Here is an 11,054-nt window from a genome sequence, read left to right as displayed (position 1 = left end):
CCACTATTATTGCGGAACCCTATGTTCAATCAAAAAATGTACCTACACTGCTGAAATAAAATTGCCTTTTATTACACATTCATTGCTTCTTGTGAAAAGGATTTTATTAACCTTGCACTATGTTGCGTGAGGGATTTATGACGAACTTTTGAAAGTTGTATCAGCAAGAGTGTACTAAAATATAATTTCAAGTTCTGGGACCTACTTCCACAGCAATATCGCTTTAAAAAGTCAACGACAATGAAACTTTTTTTTTTCCGCTAGTGACCAAATGTCGCGCGTCCTTGCCCAAACAATTACTTTGCCAGTTGCCTGCAGTCACGAGATCCGCAAAATGGAATCACTTGTTTTGTCATTGCATTCCATGTACAATAAAAATTTGTGCTGTTGTCCAACCGGATCTATCCGACATAAAGAAATTTTTCCGCAGTATTTCTAATGAAATATGAATACTCTCGAGTCTTATAAATTTACGCTTGAAATCTGCACAAGCCATTCACTAAGCCTCAAACATTTTTTTTCCAAGTTTTCCATGCGCTGAAACGCAATTCCCGGAGACCAGAAACGGTTGTCACATGTCCTATCGTCATTTTCTATTGCCAACTACTCCACGAAAAATTTTTGTCAATTGAATGTTTACGAAACAGATGTAAGTAAGCTCAGTGCATCTTCAAGCCGATTATCAGAACAGCACAGTTAGTTTCTCTGTGTGCTGTTAAAATCTATAAACTATTAACCTTCTCTCTTTGCTAAAAATAATACAATGGTTTGTGCGCTAGGAACATTTAATGTGATAATGTTCGCAATGCTGTTAATAGGAAAGCTGAGGCAAATGTGCGTTATGAAGTATAATGTGACACAAACCGAAAAAGTGACGCAATTTTTCGGGAAAATTGGTTCTCTTGTTTTAATTTCAGTAGTTCAAAGCGAATATATATAAGACTGAAGCTTTTTCAACCTACTTCTGTTGAAAAGCAATAACGGACTACAGCCGGAAATCAATTACCGCAAGAAGGTTCGTTATTAATAAGGAATTTGACTACCACTACGATTTTCAGTGTGGAGTATAATAAGAATAAGAATGTTTCAGACGCGTCGTATAGGACGGTACAGAAATCTGAACACGATTACTACGAAAGCGGAACTTGTCGATAGTCTTCGCAAGAAACGTTGCTACTAATTTGAGAATGGATGTTCTTTGCAAATATTTCTACTATTGTAATTTTTGATTATTGCGATGCTTATATTTTAAATGAATTAGCAACACCGCAGTAATTATCAACGATGCGGCATTAATCGACTGCAGCGGATAGAGTTACGATCTTTCACTAGAACATTACGGGGAGCTAGTACATACAGGCATTTCGCGTTCAATAGACTTTACCCACAATAACGATGAATGTAATTAATTCGATCATATGATTTATACAAACGTTCCCTCCGTCTGCAAATTCTGAGGAGATATTTTACTTACTATTGTTATAGTAACAATTTCGCTAGTTGGGTGTCATAACCGTGTCAGCTCTATATACTTCCTCGTTTTCGTCTCGGGAATTGAATAATTATAGTCTATAAAAAATTTTATTTGCATTGTTCAGGAGCTTAGCGAACACGAATAAACAAAACGTTGAACAGTACTCAGACACAAAAAGAATAATTTAAATTGTACATTTTTCAGATATACATTTAGACGCGAAGGTCCAACTGCACATACACCAAAGCAAAAGTTGAATAAACGTATAAAACCCTTGTTTTACCCATTCCAGCTGAAAATAATACTCCTAAGTTTACCCTGTGACATATACCGATTTTAGATTTCAAGAAGCAAAACTGGAACTATGCCATAAATATTTAATGTCACAGAACGAAATGTGTAGCACAACTTTTAAGACACAAAATCATTACAGTATTTGAATTTCTGCACTTCGTCTCGTTTCAACTGAGGAAAACGAATTCCGTGAAAGGAAGAGCGCACGTATACTCCACCGCATTCGAGAACGTGGCGATTTATCATTCACTTGTTTATTTTTCGCTGAATGTTGTGCCACAGTTATCATCAAGGGCCGAAAATGAACCAATTTTATACATCAAAGGACTGTAGTTACTAATAGCTTTCGACAATGACGCCTACGAGGCATCCGACGTGGTGTTGTAGCACACATTACGCCTGTTGTTGCTACAGTGTAGAGGGATAGTAGGGAGTGTCTGTAGGAATGTGGAGGGGGAACTGCCCAATGAGATAAAGACATACATGACATGTGATTTTTAGAATAGTTCATTTTTAAAAGTCAGAAGCCGACTTTAGCCATATCTATCAATAGTGTTGATAGATTCAGGCACATGTGATATTGAAGTTCATTAAATTATGCTAAAAGGAGCAGTATTTTAATTAATAATAATAATGAAAATCTACTTGAGAGCAGCACATTCTGTTAATAATTTTCAGGATCATAACAGTGTTTGGATTTTCAAACCAACCAAAAAGTATTTGGGATGGGTAGCACATTACATTACTCAAACAGTTAACAAGTTCCATCTTTTCCCAGAATGGTTATTTAATGCTGTTGTGATTCAATACTGAACATTACTTTTTATGTGGTTAAGAGCTAGAAACTATTCCTAGACTAAAGTATATGGTAGAATAACAAACTTTTAACATTACCATATTTTCATACAAATTCCATTATATGGTTAGTGATTTTGATTTTGCAGTGTACCTGGGTGGCGGACAGGTCAAATAAGAATTTAAAGCTCTATCAGCATCATATTTGGAAATCTGATTTTCTGTATGTTCGCAATGTAGGCATACAATGGATTCATGAATAAAATTTGATTTTACAGCCAATTAAACAAAGAATGAAATTATGCTTATTAGGCTTAAATTACATATAAGTGAAGAGGACAGCTACATTTCATCTATGTACAAGTATGTTTTGTCCTTTTGCTAACCACTGTATACTATAAAACCTGGTGGAAATGATTGAGACACTTTGCAAATAAAATAACAGATTTTTCCGAAGCTAAGACCAGGAGCAGTTTTACAACAGTTGTTTGAAATGTACCATTAAATAAGTTTTAAACACCTTTTGAGGTGTTTTACCTTTGATGTTTGGTGTCCTTTTTATGTTGGGTAGTATTCAGTTTGCAAGGTATAATAAGAAAATTTTTCTTTAAATGTTTATTTGACTTTCCTTTTGTTTCTGACATTATTTCCCAATTTTTGATAAATATTGCAATGAATACAAAATGTTTGCTCAAGAACAGTGGTGGCAGGTTTGGCTTTATACATATTGGAGAAAGTATTCTAATGTGGTGTTTTGACCACATAACACGTTGCAGATTTAGGCTGAAATATTATGTGACCAAAAATAAAGCATATTAGTATGAAGTGTAAGCTAGTGTATGTCACATGGGACCTATGAACTTATAAATCGAAAACACGTACTCTTTCTTACTGCAGAAATGTGTGACCATCCACTGTATTTAATTACTAAACAGATAGCATGTTGTGTATGTTCCAGCTAGCTAACTGTCTGTAGTATGTGTAGATTTTATGTTTACAATAGTTATTCCTTGACACCTGCTGCACCTTATGGATTTAGAAAGTATCATTATTATTGTGATATGCACATAAGTGCAGGGGCAAGCAACAGTATACCTTGTGATGCTTTGTGCAGTAGCATCATTCTGCTATGCCTGCCTGAAGTAAATGCATTGGGGTGTGTGTAGAACATTTAGCATTGATTTTCATGTTAGTTTATGTTTGGTGAGATTACCGAGCCAATGTAGTTTTCATTATGGGTGACATAAAACAGGTAAGACAAGTATTTCATTAAGAAGCTATAGTGATAGTTTTCTGAGCATATGAGTTCTGTTAGGCAAAGTTTTTTCTGTATTTGAGCAAACTTTTTCCTTGCACTTGAGATTTTGATAGGCTACCTGTTGTTATCCATCTCTTTGCTCTTGCAATTTTGCCTCTTATTACATATGTTCTGAGAGGAAAAACAATTTCAAAGTAATCACTGAAGATGCTAGCGAACCTCTCAAAATTTTTGTTGTTGTCATCTATTTGCAAAACTTGTTCCTACCTTTTTTGTGATAATAGAGCAGGAATGTTTGTGTATTGTGTGTATTGAATATTCTTGCAGGTACTGTTTTTTTATATATAGTTCTGGGTGAGCAGTAAGTAGTTTGAGAGAGTAATACCTTGAGCTTTGTGATCAAAAGACTTGTATTTTTACATTTTGCAGTACAACGTGTATCAACAAATATCTGAACCACGGCATTATCAACAGTTTTGTGATTTTGTTGGAATTGTATGCAGTGTTGTAATTTGAAAGTATCTGTAAGGTTGAGCAATAGCTATTTTCTTTTGCTGATTGCAAGAAAATGAGTGTTGAAGTCTTCACACAGCATTACTGATTTCTTTTCTGGATGAAGCCTATTCGTACATATTCAGGCTTGAGTCAAAAATGGGTGCCAGCTCGAAGTCCCTTTCTGCATTGAGATATTGGAACTTAGTATTAATAGAGCTATATTTTAACCCTTGTTTGATGAAAATTATGCCACCTCCATTTTTATAACTGTTTCTTCTAACTTGGTACCGGAAAGGAGACACTCTGGTCAATATTTAGCCAGTTCTCTGTACTGCCCAGAACACTAATAAATCAGAGTTCTATTTTTAACAAAATGTCTGCATCTGAAACTTTGTTTGTGATTGGTTGGATATTTTAATGGCAAACAGAAATACTTTTGTTGCTGTGATTTATTTGATTATGAGTACTGGTTTTTCCATTAACATTAGAATTTCCTAAGGGCATTATTATTACATCACTAAACTCATTCTTGTTTGGTAGTATCATTTTGGCAGGGTGGTGATTCTTCTGGAAAACCTGGTATTCTCAGGGAATTACATTTTATCTGGAAAAATCAGGGAAATCTCAGAGAATTTAAGGAATTTTGTAATATCTCAGGGAATCCTGTGTTTTTAAACTAACATTGGAATTTAATTTTATTGAGTTTTTATTGAGTTTTATGTATAATTTTGTTGTTCCCCCCCCCATGAACCATGGACCTTGCCGTTGGTGGGGAGGCTTGCGTGCCTCAGCGATACAGATAGCCGTACCGTAGGTACAACCACAACGGAAGGGTATCTGTTGAGAGGCCAGACAAACGTGTGGTTCCTGAAGAGGGGCAGCAGCCTTTTCAGTAGTTGCAAGGGCAACAGTCTGGATGATTGACTGATCTGGCCTTGTAACAATAACCAAAACGGCCTTGCTGTGCTGGTACTGCGAACGGCTGAAAGCAAGGGGAAACTACGGCCGTAATTTTTCCCGAGGGCATGCAGCTTTTCTGTATGATTAAATGATGATGGCGTCCTCTTGGGTAAAATATTCCGGAGGTAAAATAGTCCCCCATTCGGATCTCCGGGCGGGGACTACTCAAGAGGATGTCGTTATCAGGAGAAAGAAAACTGGCGTTCTACGGATCGGAGCGTGGAATGTCAGATCCCTTAATCGGGCAGGTAGGTTAGAAAATTTAAAAAGGGAAATGGATAGGTTAAAGTTAGATATAGTGGGAATTAGTGAAGTTCGGTGGCAGGAGGAACAAGACTTCTGGTCAGGTGACTACAGGGTTATAAACACAAAGTCAAACAGGGGTAATGCAGGAGTAGGTTTAATAATGAATAGGAAAATAGGAATGCGGGTAAGCTACTACAAACAGCATAGTGAACGCATTATTGGGGCCAAGATAGATACGAAGCCCACACCTACTACAGTAGTATAAGTTTATATGCCAACTAGCTCTGCAGATGATGAAGAAATTGAAGAAATGTATGATGAAATAAAAGAAATTATTCAGATAGTGAAGGGAGACGAAAATTTAATAGTCATGGGTGACTGGAATTCGAGTGTAGGAAAAGGGAGAGAAGGAAACGCAGTAGGTGAATATGGATTGGGGCTAAGAAATGAAAGAGGAAGCTGCCTGGTAGAATTTTGCACAGAGCACAACTTAATCATAGCTAACACTTGGTTTAAGAATCATGATAGAAGGTTGTATACATGGAAGAACCCTGGAGACACTAAAAGGTATCAGATAGATTGTATAATGGTAAGACAGAGATTTAGGAACCAGGTTTTAAATTGTAAGACATTTCCAGGGGCAGATGTGGACTCTGACCACAATCTATTGGTTATGACCTGTAGATTAAAACTGAAGAAACTGCAAAAATGTGTGAATTTAAGAAGATGGGACCTGGATAAACTGAAAGAACCAGAGGTTCAGAGCATAAGGGAACAATTGACAGGAGTGGGGGAAAGAAATACAGTAGAAGAAGAATGGGTAGCTTTGAGGGATGAAGTAGTGAAGGCAGCAGAGGATCAAGTAGGTAAAAAGACGAGGGCTAGTAGAAATCCTTGGGTAACTGAAGAAATATTGAATTTAAATGATGAAAGGAGAAAATATAAAAATGCAGTAAATGAAGCAGGCAAAAAGGGATACAAACGTCTCAAAAATGAAATCGACAGGAAGTGCAAAATGGCTAAGCAGGGATGGCTAGAGGACAAATGTAAGGATGTAGAGGCGTATCTCACTAGGGGTAAGATAGATACTGCCTACAGGAAAATTAAAGAGACCTTTGGAGAAAAGAGAGCCACTTGTATGAACATCAAGAGCTCAGATGGAAACCCAGTTCTAAGCAAAGAAGGGAAAGCAGAAAGGTGGAAGGAGTATATAGAGGGTCTATACAAGGGCGATGCACTTGAGGAAAATATTATGGAAATGGAAGAGGATGTAGATGAAGATGAAATGGGAGATACAATACTGCGTGAAGAGTTTTACAGAGCACTGAAAGACCTGAGTCGAAACAAGGCCCCCGGAGTAGACAATATTCCATTGGAACTACTGACGGCCTTGGGAGAGCCAGTCCTGACAAAACTCTACCATCTGGTGAGCAAGATGTATGAGACAGGCGAAATACCCTCAGACTTCAAGAAGAATATAATAATTCCAATCCCAAAGAAAGCAGGTGTTGACAGATGTGAAAATTACCGAACAATCAGTTTAGTAAGTACAGCTGCAAAATACTAACACGAATTCTTTACAGACGAATGGAAAAACTAGTAGAAGCCGCCCTTGGGGAAGATCAGTTTGGATTCCGTAGAAATACTGGAACACGTGAGGCAATACTGACCTTACGACTTATCTTAGAAGAAATATTAAGGAAAGGCAAGCCTACGTTTCTAGCATTTGTAGACTTAGAGAAAGCTTTTGACAATGTTGACTGGAATACTCTCTTTCAAATTCTAAAGGTGGCAGGGGTAAAATACAGGGATCGAAAGGCTATTTACAATTTGTACAGAAACCAGATGGCAGTTATAAGAGTCGAGGGACATGAAAGGGAAGCAGTGGTTGGGAAGGGAGTAAGACAGGGTTGTAGCCTCTCCCCGATGTTATTCAATCTGTATATTGAGAAAGCAGTAAAGGAAACAAAAGAAAAATTCGGAGTAGGTATTAAAATCCATGGAGAAGAAATAAAAACTTTTGAGGTTCGCCGATGACATTGTAATTCTGTCCGAGACAGCAAAGGACTTGGAAGAGCAGTTAAATGGAATGGACAGTGTCTTGAAAGGAGGATATAAGATGAACATCAACAAAAACAAAACGAGGATAATGGAATGTAGTCGAATTAAGTCGGGTGATGTTGAGGGTATTAGATTAGGAAATGAGACACTTAAAGTAGTAAAGGAGTTTTGCTATTTGGGGAGCAAAATAACTGATGATGGTCGAAGTAGAGAGGATATAAAATGTAGACTGGCAATGGCAAGGAAAGCATTTCTGAAGAAGATAAATTTGTTAACATCGAGTATAGATTTAAGTGTCAGGAAGTCATTTCTGAAAGTATTTGTATGGAGTGTAGCCATGTATGGAAGTGAAACATGGACGGTAAATAGTTTGGACAAGAAGAGAATAGAAGCTTTCGAAATGTGGTGCTACAGAAGAATGCTGAAGATTAGATGGGTAGATCACATAACTAATGAGGAAGTATTGAATAGGATTGGGGAGAAGAGAAGTTTGTGGCACAACTTGACCAGAAGAAGGGATCGGTTGGTAGGACATGTTCTGAGGCATCAAGGGATCACCAGTTTAGTATTGGAGGGCAGCGTGGAGGGTAAAAATCGTAGGGGGAGACCAAGAGATGAATACACTAAGCAGATTCAGAAGGATGTAGGTTGCAGTAGGTACTGGGAGATGAAGAAGCTTGCACAGGATAGAGTAGCATGGAGAGCTGCATCAAACCAGTCTCTGGACTGAAGATTACAACAACAACAACATGTATAATTTTATTGAGTTATAATTTTATTGGTTTTTTTTCAGATTTCAAAATACTTAAAATTTCAAAGTGTGTAGATTATTTGAGTATTTGTCCATATAAATTGTCAGTGTTTAAAAACTGCACTTAAGCTATAGCTGAGATATGCTCAAGCCCCCTTACCACCCCACTCGTCATTAATTTCTTGGGAGCTTCTTATGACATTATCTTCCTGCCTGTATCTGGAATTCCCAGGATTTTTTTTCTTTTAAGTTTGAGCAGCCACTCTGTTTGGTGATGTTGCTTTCACAATTATTTTGATCAATTTTGAGACTTTTCTTTGACATCTCAAACCTGAGTTTTTATCTTTTAAATTAGCTGATTGACCTTTTACAAATTGTGTGGGCCTTTTTGGGCCATTTCCCTGATGTGTCCATTGAAGTGCTTTTGTGTCTACAGTGTTTGCCTCTGATTTAGAGCTTAGCAAATTTAGTAGATCATTAGTACATTTCTGTTTACCCAGTCCATTCATGTGCAAGCTGTGAGTAGTGAAGAAGTCTCTTGTCAGAACAGCTAATATCTTACACACCGACATTATTGTCCTTCCTATAAAGATTGAACACCTTTGAATTAGCTATTCTCATCTCCACGTTTACAAACGACTTTTGAAGAATATTGTATGTTCTTGGGAAGCTTGTGGCTGTTAGTTTTGGGTTTTTTATCTGTTGCAGGTTTACTGCCAATTGAGTGAGCACGTTACATGATTAATTGCAGGAAATATCATTTGAACCAGAAATAACAACAACACTGTCATTTTTACAGAGTTCAGTGTTACACTTATTGAAGTCTTCTAAAAAGTTTTTAAAGTTGACATCACCTTTTGCAGTAGCAATAATCATTAAGTCGATGTTATTCCAAAGAATAATTGAGGCACCTGTACTGTGGCTGCCACAGAATACTTGTACTTCCCTTTTGACATTGCATCTTATGGAGGTGGTGTCCAGTCTTACAGAACTATTTCAGAAGTTGCTTTCTTTTTTGTGATCTTTGTTATTGATATACACATGGTTTGTTTTGTCTTCATTGTTTGTTACTTTGCATATCATATTCTTGCTGCGAGAAGTGCAATAATTTGCAGTCATAATATTTTTGACAGTTTCCGGCACAATAGCTTAACTGCAAGTCTCTTTTACTGTTCTCCTCTCCCAACTGTTGTTCTTATTCCAATTTTTAAGAATTACACTTTCAAGCTCACTTCCGCAATCGCCTGGAGCACAGAGATCAGCACTCATATTTATTGAACACAGTTTTGGTGTGCACGGTATTTGTATTGTACATTTACAATTACTCTCAACCCATATCTAGGGCATTGTGTGTTTTTAACCCTCCTTCACTGAAAGATCCATTTTAATGCCATGAAAATGATACTTCTTGTTGAACTGTTTGCATGATATTCCCATTTTACTGTTTTGGAGCATTTATTGTATCGCTTAGTAACAACAGTAGTGTTTTCATGAAATATAGTGGACAGTGTGCTGCTGTATACTTTCTATTTCACACACTCATTTAATATATTAAGTTAACATTTTGTTTTCTGTTGTAGCAGCATCCCACATGTTGTTTCTAGACCTGTAATTCCATTTATTATCTTTGATATGATCTCCTCAGCACTATTTTTCCTTGACTTTCATGCCTAGTTTCTGGATGCCCCATTTGTCACATACCTAGATTTTCTGCTTTGCGCTTTCAGCAACACAGCCATAGCTGAACAAAGTCTTGCATTTTCAAACAATGGGAAATCCAGGATGGAATTATGACAGTATTATGAAAAGGAGAGATTGCTATTCACCATATAGAGAATATATGTAGTGTAGTAGATATATAAAGTGTAGTATAGGACACACACACATCCATGCAAGTGTGTGAGTTGTGTTAGCTTGGATGTTTGTGTGTGTGTGTGTGTGTGTGTGTGTGTGTGTGTGTGTGTGTGTGTGTGTGTGTGTGTGTGTGTGTGTGTGCAGTCTACTGCACTGCCGGCCAGGGTGGCCGAGCGGCTCTAGGCTCTACAGTGTGGAACCGCTACGGTCGCAGGTTCGAATCCTGCCTCAGGCATGGATGTGTGTGATGTCCTTAGGTTAGTTAGGTTTAAGTAGTTCTAAGTTCTAGGAGACTGATGACCTCAGAAGTTAAGTCCCCATAGTGCTCAGAGCCATTTGAACCACTCTACTGCACTTTAGAAGAAGGCCTTTTGGCTGAAAGCTGACATGTTTCGCAGTCTTTTTATTATGCATGACTATGGCTCAACATCCCCTCTATACAGTGAGTAGCAGTCTATCCATTTCATTATGAAATCTTGCATTTTATGCACTTGATACCTATAGCAGCATGCTATTCACTTGGGCAGATGTTCGAGTCCAGTGCTTCTTGTGAGTTACCCTAAGATAACATGCTTGCAGCACAGACGACTTCACATACAAGTTTTCTTGTTCTTCTCATAATTATTTTGGCTACCTTTGATATAATGTTACACAATTATTACACTGTATTAGAATATACAGGGTGAGTTGTGTAAGACGTAACACCGCCTTTATTCCGGGGGCAATTGCACGTATTGGCATGTGGTTTTTGGCAAATCATAGCGGACTATGGGCACATACATTGGTACATGCACAATAATCACAACGTTTATATTGACCGAGATAATGAGGCAAGTACATGTTTTTTAAATGGGATGCTATACTTT

The 11,054-nt window shown here is 37.4% G+C and overlaps 1 protein-coding gene across 3 annotated transcripts in view; it reads left to right on the top strand.

Moving 5' to 3' along the window:
* Window positions 1–813: 813 nt before the first annotated feature.
* Window positions 814–11,054, top strand: part of LOC126457664 (RB-associated KRAB zinc finger protein-like) — a 116,260-nt gene continuing 106,019 nt past the window's right edge. For all 3 annotated transcript variants that reach the window (XM_050094155.1, XM_050094156.1, XM_050094157.1), the window contains exon 1: window positions 814–1,015. The gene's annotated coding sequence lies outside the window, so the exon portion shown is untranslated. The remainder of the gene's footprint in view (window positions 1,016–11,054) is intronic.

The sequence above is a fragment of the Schistocerca serialis genome, chromosome 2 (genome assembly GCF_023864345.2).
Source record: "Schistocerca serialis cubense isolate TAMUIC-IGC-003099 chromosome 2, iqSchSeri2.2, whole genome shotgun sequence".
NCBI lineage: Eukaryota > Metazoa > Arthropoda > Insecta > Orthoptera > Acrididae > Schistocerca > Schistocerca serialis.
Note: the sequence above shows the minus strand (reverse complement) of the source record. Positions and strands in the feature narration are given on the sequence as shown.